The sequence below is a fragment of the Schistocerca serialis genome, chromosome 1 (genome assembly GCF_023864345.2).
Source record: "Schistocerca serialis cubense isolate TAMUIC-IGC-003099 chromosome 1, iqSchSeri2.2, whole genome shotgun sequence".
Lineage (NCBI taxonomy): Eukaryota > Metazoa > Arthropoda > Insecta > Orthoptera > Acrididae > Schistocerca > Schistocerca serialis.
This window is the reverse complement of record NC_064638.1, coordinates 1,277,429,409-1,277,439,381: the sequence shown is the minus strand read 5'-3', so window position 1 is coordinate 1,277,439,381 and position 9,973 is coordinate 1,277,429,409.

Below are 9,973 nucleotides of genomic sequence, written 5' to 3'. Positions count from 1 at the left end.
CTTCGTGGATAGCTATCCTTCGTGGCGATTCATACGATGAATATGGCGTCTGCCTTATCTGCTAGTAGTTTATGTTGGGTCATTCCACTTTAAATAACTCTGTATGCATAGCTCTTGTTATTTTAAGTAAGTGACTGCTTCCAGCTATTCTGCAGTTGTGTAATCGTAGAATAATGGTTCTTTCTTTCTGTTTATGCGCAGTACGTTACATTTATTTTGTTGAGGGCTAATTGCAACAAGAAGAGTTTACCCTCTGCAGTGCTTCCTGCATTTCGCTGCAATTTTCTACAGTAGGAAATTCTCTGTATTAACGGTTTCACCCGAGAAACGCCTCGTGGAAATTCCAATGATATGTACTAGGTCATATATATATATATATATATGTGTGTGTGTGTGTGTGTGTGTGTGTCTGTGTGTGTGTTGTGAAAGGTAATGGCCCTACAACACTCCCTTGTGCCACGCCCGAAGCTAGCATTACGTCTGAAAACTCCCCGTCGGAGTTTCGAGTCCTCCCTCGGGCATGGGTGTGTGTGTTGTCCTTAGCGTAAGTTAGTTTAATTTAGAGTAAGCAGTGTGTAAGCTTAGGGACCGATGACCTCAGCAGTTTGGTCCCATAAGATCTTACCACAAATATCCAAATTTTTTCCGTCTGAAGATTTCTTTCCATTGGGAACGACTTACTGTATCTTAGCATCCTACCAGCCGTACTTTCACTGACTGCTGGACCCCAGACCACCGAAGGTTAACCAATAACTATTAAATTTCTAGACTTAGTAACAAATTACATGGAGGGGAAATAGCTACCTTGGAGCCAAAAATATTAAAACAAGTCGATCATTACTACAGGGCAATGCAAAATGAATAAAGATGTAACAAATGGCCATAATTATTTAATCACATATCGACAAAAATAACAGTTAATACAAGTGAAAGAACAAATTTTTACATTCAGCTTTCTGAATGACTCCAGTTAATCACAAGATGAACAGCTAAAAGACCACACTTACTCAAGAATATATGGGGTCACCGATTAGAGAGGTATAGAGATGTTCATTTTGAGTTCTGGGATTGTTTTTGGCAAAGGAAGCATATTTAGTCGGTAATTCATTCATTAACCTGTTAGGCCGCTTCAGTCTTTTCCAGTACACTGATTGTAACAGAACTTCACACAACACACTGAAATAAAGACAGTAGTACAAGTCCTGTTTCAAGCTAATAAGTTTACTTAGAGATGAAGTAATCCGTATTCCATAAAGAATGGTGTCCTGGTGTACTGGAATGATATTTGATGCATATCGTAGAAAAAATTTAGGTAAACACATTTAAAATTACATTTTGTTCTTATCTCGAAGTTTCCGTGGCGTCGTGTGAAGTCATATTGAATCCACGCGCTCTTAGCGATCTGTGGCACGCAAGACAAATTCTGGAATGTGCTGCTTCGCATATATAATCGGAAACGTTTATTGGCGGACCGGAATTAATTTTCTGCTTTGCTACGGCATCTAAACTGTGTTAATAAGAGACGTTAGCCTCTTTTTGACCCGCAAGACGAGGTTAAACTTGTCACTACTGCAATGACAATAATAAAATCCTGGTAGCAATCCAACTATTTCCTGGAAATAGCAGCTACCACCCCGATAGCCGCCACATACTAAAACAAGAATACACTTCAATATCAATGAGGCAAGAAAACTCGTAAAAAAGCACTCGTAAATTTCCACGGAATCAGATATAATTTATTGGCTTAAATTAAACATCGCCAAGTCCGTCTCGTTCACAAAAACACGACAGTTGAGCTAGCCACTGGCTCCTCCATATGATGAAAGGGGTCTAGTGACCACGCTCACTTTCACTGAAAGGCAACTCTCGTCCAGAGAACGGGAAGGTGCTTGAGCAGAATTCCACTCTGGGATACGGTAACGCAGTTCCCATTCTCGTAGACTTTCCGTATTGGGGAAGTAACAGAGTTGATTATTCAGGGTAACCAACTTCTTCAGAAGCACCCTTTAGAACTCTACTTCAGCCCCAGAGGGTACACGACACCACCTACATCGGCGAGGGCTGTAAGTTGACCCTTCGATCCAATCTCCAAACGGCTCTACGAAATTATTTGACAATCAGACCTTTCAGCCGCTCAGAGTCAGTAGCGGCATGCAGCGATTTCATTTCTTGAGTGAAACTTCTTGGCAGATTAAAACTGTTTACTGGACCGAGACTCGAAGTCGGGACCTTTGCATGCGGCAGTCAAGTGTTCTACCGGAGCTACCCAAGCACGACTCACTACCCACCCTCAAGCTTTACTTTCGCCAGTACCTCGTCTTCTACCTTCCAAAACTCTCAGTTTTCCTGTTAGGAAGTTTCGAATCAGCGCACATTCCACTGGAAACATCCTCCAGGCTGTGGCTAAGTCATGCTTCCACAATATCCTTTCTCCCAGGAGTGTTAGTCTTGCAAATTTTGCAAGAGGACTTCTGTGAAGCTTGGAAGGTAGTTGACGAGATAATGGCGGAAGTAGAGCTGTGAGGAACGGTCGTGAGTCGTGCTTGGGTAGCTCAGTCGGTAAAGCATTTTCCCGCGAACGGAAAAGGTCCCCAGTCCTGTCAGGAAGTTTCATTTCCATTCCTCTCCCTGAAGTTCACTTCAGTTTGCGTATTCCTTCTTGGTTTCCAGCTGAGATAAAAACTGTCTTTCACATGACATGATGTAACAAAGCGCGGTATATTGCTTAGAGGTACCAGCTCTAAGGAGTATGGAACTACCTAATACACTCCAGGAAACTGAAATAAGAACACCGTGAATTCATTGTCCCAGGAAGGGGAAACTTTATTGACACATTCCTGGGGTCAGATACATCACATGATCACACTGACAGAACCGCAGGCACATAGACACAGGCAACAGAGCATGCACAATGTCGGCACTAGTACAGTGTATATCCACCTTTCGCAGCAATGCAGGCTGCTATTCTCCCATGGAGACGATCGTAGAGATGCTGGATGTAGTCCTGTGGAACGGCTTGCCATGCCATTTCCACCTGGCGCCTCAGTTGGACCAGCGTTCGTGCTGGACGTGCAGACCGCGTGAGACGACGCTTCATCCAGTCCCAAACATGCTCAATGGGGGACAGATCCGGAGATCTTGCTGGCCAGGGTAGTTGACTTACACCTTCTAGAGCACTTTGGGTGGCACGGGATATATGCGGACGTGCATTGTCCTGTTGGAACAGCAAGTTCCCTTGCCCGTCTAGGAATGGTAGAACGATGGGTTCGATGACGGTTTGGATGTACCGTGCACTATTCAGTGTCCCCTCGACGATCACCAGTGGTGTACGGCCAGTGTAGGAGATCGCTCCCCACACCATGATGCCGGGTATTGGCCCTGTGTGCCTCGGTCGTATGCAGTCCTGATTGTGGCGCTCACCTGCACGGCGCCAAACACACATACGACCATCATTGGCACCAAGGCAGAAGCGACTCTCATCGCTGAAGACGACACGTCTCCATTCGTCCCTCCATTCACGCCTGTCGCGACACCACTGGAGGCGGGCTGCACGATGTTGGGGCGTGAGCGGAAGACGGCCTAACGGTGTGCGGGACCGTAGCCCAGCTTCATGGAGACGGTTGCGAATGGTCCTCGCCGATACCCCAGGAGCAACAGTGTCCCTAATTTGCTGGGAAGTGGCGGTGCGGTCCCCTACGGCACTGCGTAGGATCCTACGGTCATGGCGTGCATCCGTGCGTCGCTGCGGTCCGGTCCCAGGTCGACGGGCACGTGCACCTTCCGCCGACCACTGGCGACAACATCGATGTACTGTGGAGACCTCACGCCCCACGTGTTGAGCAATTCGGCGGTACGTCCACCCGGCCTCCCGCATGCCCACTATACGCCCTCGCTCAAAGTCCGTCAACTGCACATACGGTTCACGTCCACGCTGTCGCGGCATGCTACCAGTGTTAAAGACTGCGATGGAGCTCCGTATGCCACGGCAAACTGGCTGACACTGACGGCGGCGGTGCACAAATGCTGCGCAGCTAGCGCCATTCGACGGCCAACACCGCGGTTCCTGGTGTGTCCGCTGTGCCGTGCGTGTGATCATTGCTTGTACAGCCCTCTCGCAGTGTCCGGAGCAAGTATGGTGGGTCTGACACACCGGTGTCAATGTGTTCTTTTTTCCATTTCCAGGAGTGTATTTTGGCTAGAATAACTAATCGTCATCTGGCTATTAGTATTTAGACTTTCTCGTGATTTTCAGTTGGAATGTCGTTGCGTCTATATGAATACTGACTGTTAGTACAAATCAATTCAACAGTGAAGGAGACAGTCAGTGCTAACTTTTGTAGTGCGAGCTGGGGGTTGGTAACCTATACTTTTCGTTTAGCACAGACTTAGTGGCAATTTGTTTTGGTGATTTTTCCAAACGAAAATGCAGTACTGTTTTTTTCAAAGAACTCTCATGAGTTATTCAGGATGTATAGCACAGACTTGTAGCAGATGAACACAATAGAGTCTAGGGACACATCCCATGAGCTTTTCTCGACGGAGCTACATCGTGCGTCATCCAGTATCAAACAGTAGATTTGTGGAGCTCACTGCTGAAAGTGAGCAATAAAAATATCTTGTGCGAGAAATGAGTTTAGTAAAACGTACGTCGCCGCATTACGATGATTTAATCGCCTTCAGAAAATTTTCAGATCTTAAAATAGAACTTGAGTCGTTAACATTTCCCAAATGCCATACATTTAGCTAATCTGATTAACGGTTTATGTCGCTGATGAAAAATACCTGCAGATGATTACGTAAACCGAGCACTAGAACGTGTTGCAGGCACCCGTTGAAAGAACATCATATACTAATTACTGTTCATTAGTGTATTTATACCTTAATGAAATTTTTAATACACCTCTATCATATCTACAACTGAGTTTACTTAATCAAGACCTTGTGGAAGGAACTGGTCCATAATTCTGAAGCTCAAATATGATAATGATGGTCATGAAATAATGTCACATCTCTTTCAGAAACGAACTATTCTGTATTGCATTGTTTTAGAAATTGCCGAATCTGCGGCAGACAACCATGATGGGTGGATGTGTTTATTTTGACAGCTTTCCATATTTCCGGGAGTTGCCAGAGCGCCGTCCCTTAACGGAATTCTGTCCTTACTTCTCTTGTTAAGATGTGCCTCGTTTGTGAATTCGGTCAACTTTCACCATGCATGGCAAGTTCTATTTTTATCTTATCCGATCACCACGATTGGGGGTCTTGTCCTGTTTCCTACCGCTTTTGGAGAAACCCCTCTCTGCCAGGCAAAGATAAAAATTAGAAGAAAACTAGCAGCGAAAACTAAAAGGAATGCCATCCTTTTAAAAGTTGTAAGGTGGCAGAATAAATGAAGGTCAATTTCGCACCTTACATAAGAGTTTTACACATCGTAACAGAAATGTGAATATGACACCTAACATACTTCGGCGGTAATGAGCGGATTTGCCTATAAGTATGTAAGGCAAAATGGATGACACTCAATCGACGATATTAACACACTGATTGTATATAATGCATGTCAATAAGTAGAAGGTGAAGTAAGCAGCGAGAGGAAACGTTTTGTGTGGAAGCCAGCGTGGGCAGAAGCAGAGGCCGCACCGCGGGAGGCACCACCAAAAACCTCTTAGGGCGCGTCCCGTGGTGGGAGTCGTTGACCGGACAGGTGGCCCATACTGGAGAGCAAGTAATGGGCCACCAGAAATGGGACAGAAAGAAGCTTTAGGAAACTGCTTTTTGGAATTCCAAATGGACACGAACAAAACCAGTGACACAGCTGATCACATGAACAGCAAGTGGTACACACGTGATGTACACATGCGATGTACGCATGTAACTTTTAGGCATCTGGAGTGGGCACAAAACTGATAATTGAAATTTCCTGAAAAGATCTCGCAGCAACTTTAAACAACATTGTTTTAACGATTGTCACCCAACTTGTGTATCATATCCCTGACACTTTCTCCCACGTTTCGCGCTAATATAAAACGAGCTGCCCTTATTTAGACTTTTTTGATGTCCTCCGTCAGTCCTACGTGGTAAGGATCAATCAGTATCAATGTGAAAATATTTTATTGTCGCCACCATGCACACAGGAGAAATGATCTTCAAAATAAAATAAGAGAAATCACGACTCGCACATAACGATTTAAAAGTTCATTTTTCCCACCTGATTTTAGAAGTGGAACGGTAGAGAAATAGTGTTATGGTGGTTCGAAGAACCCTTTGCCAGATACTTAAGTGTGAACTGAACAGTAGTGATGTAGATGTAGGCGTAAATAGATGATGATGACGTTGCTTGGGTTGTGGGGAGCTCAACTGCGCGGTTACCAGCGCCCGTACAAATTCCCAACCTCTGCTCAGTCCAAACTCGCCACTTCCATGAATGATGATGACAGCACACACACACACACACACCCAGTCATCTCGAGGCACGAGAAAATCCCTGACCCCACCGGAAATCGAACCCCGACCCCCGTGATCGGGAAGCGAGAACGCGACTGCGAGACCACTAGCTGCGGACAGGTGCAAATAGAGGTGGAGGAGACATTCGCCGCACATCCGAGCTCTTCCAGAACCAGCCACATTCTACTTAACAACGGCGAGTCGCCACCCACTGCTACCTGTGCTACTATGACGTCAGACCATCCACATTAGGAATATTAATTCTTCTAATATTGAAACTTCCTGGTAGATTAAAACAGTGTGCCGGACCGAGACTCGAACTCGGGACCTTTACCTTTTGCGGACAAGCGCTCTACGAACTGAGCTACCCAAGCACAACTCAGGAGCCGTCCTCACAGACTTAATTCCGTCATTATCTCGTCTCCTACCTTCTACACTTCTAATATTATAATAGCTTAAATATCCAGGACAGACGCTCACAGAACGATACATGACATAACAGCTCCTCCCTCCTAACTATGACACTCCGTAACTTTATCATGGACTATTTTTTATTTTTCGCTTCTGTGTTCTGTTCGAATCTTCCATCAAGTCGTTTCTGTGGGATGTTTGCCCTTGCACGCTATGGTGTATTTTTATTTCGACCACTTTTACTATTCTGAAGCCAGCTTTTAGACTTCCAGAAGCCATAGCCTAAATTCCCGTCATGCTGATTTGCGTTTTCGTGGTCACCTATGCCCGTCTCCACGACCACGACTGTCCACAGTAGCCGTCGGTTCTTCTGAATTCGGATCATTAAAACTCTAAACTCCGTCGGAACAGGCTTTGGAAGGGCCAACGGTACCGACCGGCCGCCATGTCATCCTCAGCCACAGGCGTCACTGGATGCGGGTAAGGAGGGGCTTGTGGTCAGCACACCGCTCTCCCAGCCGTATGTCAATTTTAGAGACCGGAGCCGCTGCTTTTCAATCAAGTAGCTCCTCAGTTCGCCTGTAAGGTGTCAGGCAAATCCAACACCTTCCATGAAAACCCTGACATGATAAGCAAATCCAGTAGTATGTCGCATAGCTCCGACATTAAATTAACCAAAGTAATACGAGTAACGAGTGAACAAATGGAATACCACAGACTAACACAAGAATGCCTAAATGCATGTCATACCTTCCCACCGTGAGACAGACGCAGTTCCGAGGGGAGAAACTAGAACAGAAGCCGAGAGCAGAACCGTGTTAAGCGAGAAGGCCCTACGATAAGGGACGAACACCCACGTCGCCAGCTAACCGCTAGGACCACCCCAGACGCAAGTTTTAGCGTGAGACTTTTTCGCTTCTCTGTTACGTCAGGACCACCCCCCAGCCCATGTTAAAAGCTAGAGCCCTCCAGAGGAACAGTATAGATCTTACGATAACATTAAAAGGATAACACAAAAAGGGCCACACCAGCCGCAAGTTTTAGCGTGAGACTTTTTCGCGTCTCTGTTACGTTGCAAACATTGCCCCACCACGAAAAGTATAACGTTTCTCATTAGACAGACAGAATTTTTGTAGGCGGAGCTTAAGGTTAACATTGAGACCCTGATTGGTCAGATGAAAACACAGCCAGATGGTTTTTTTAAACCAACTTCGGTAAATTGTAGTAAGGAGAAGTTAGGAGAGAGTTGCTTCTGAGATGGCGAGGTGAGCGGAGCTGTGCTGTCCGCCACCCCCTGACGAACACCGACAACGTAATGATCGCACGCGATGCCGCATAACAGCGTATAAAGCTTCACTCAGAACTGCAGAAGTCTCATCTGTTACACCCCCTTTTTGCGTAATACTAGTGTCGATCGTCAATTAAAGCTCATGGTGTTCACATTTGCCACTTGAAGTAAAAATCTGAAACGCGATGATTTTTCTGTTATACAGTTATTGAGAAGCCACATCAGCCACAGTAATTTACGACAAGTTAGATAAGTAATTAAAGATAATTGAGGGTCACTGTAGACCATTTTGATAGTTTTCTCTTTTATGAAACTTAATATAAATCTAGATTATAGATGTGATATGGCATAGGTCATCCTTCGATCCATTGTAGAACTTGGAAACCCATTCAGGGAATATTCGTTCACATTTTTTTTGAATGCAGTTGGTTTTTACAATCCTGTATTAAAACATGTCCTTTTATCAATAGTGCAATTTACACTCCTGGAAATGGAAAAAAGAACACATTGACACCGGTGTGTCAGACCCACCATACTTGCTCCGGACACTGCGAGAGGGCTGTACAAGCAATGATCACACGCACGGCACAGCGGACACACCAGGAACCGCGGTGTTGGCCGTCGAATGGCGCTAGCTGCGCAGCATTTGTGCACCGCCGCCGTCAGTGTCAGCCAGTTTGCCGTGGCATACGGAGCTCCATCGCAGTCTTTAACACTGGTAGCATGCCGCGACAGCGTGGACGTGAACCGTATGTGCAGTTGACGGACTTTGAGCGAGGGCGTATAGTGGGCATGCGGGAGGCCGGGTGGACGTACCGCCGAATTGCTCAACACGTGGGGCGTGAGGTCTCCACAGTACATCGATGTTGTCGCCAGTGGTCGGCGGAAGGTGCACGTGCCCGTCGACCTGGGACCGAGCCGCAGCGACGCACGGATGCACGCCAAGACCGTAGGATCCTACGCAGTGCCGTAGGGGACCGCACCGCCACTTCCCAGCAAATTAGGGACACTGTTGCTCCTGGGGTATCGGCGAGGACCATTCGCAACCGTCTCCATGAAGCTGGGCTACGGTCCCGCACACCGTTAGGCCGTCTTCCGCTCACGCCCCAACATCGTGCAGCCCTCCTCCAGTGGTGTCGCGACAGGCGTGAATGGAGGGACGAATGGAGACGTGTCGTCTTCAGCGATGAGAGTCGCTTCTGCCTTGGTGCCAATGATGGTCGTATGTGTGTTTGGCGCCGTGCAGGTGAGCGCCACAATCAGGACTGCATACGACCGAGGCACACAGGGCCAACACCCGGCATCATGGTGTGGGGAGCGATCTCCTACACTGGCCGTACACCACTGGTGATCGTCGAGGGGACACTGAATAGTGCACGGTACATCCAAACCGTCATCGAACCCATCGTTCTACCATTCCTAGACGGGCAAGGGAACTTGCTGTTCCAACAGGACAATGCACGTCCGCATATATCCCGTGCCACCCAACGTGCTCTAGAAGGTGTAAGTCAACTACCCTGGCCAGCAAGATCTCCGGATCTGTCCCCCATTGAGCATGTTTGGGACTGGATGAAGCGTCGTCTCACGCGGTCTGCACGTCCAGCACGAACGCTGGTCCAACTGAGGCGCCAGGTGGAAATGGCATGGCAAGCCGTTCCACAGGACTACATCCAGCATCTCTACGATCGTCTCCATGGGAGAATAGCAGCCTGCATTGCTGCGAAAGGTGGATATACACTGTACTAGTGCCGACATTGTGCATGCTCTGTTGCCTGTGTCTATGTGCCTGTGGTTCTGTCAGTGTGATCATGTGATGTATCTGACCCCAGG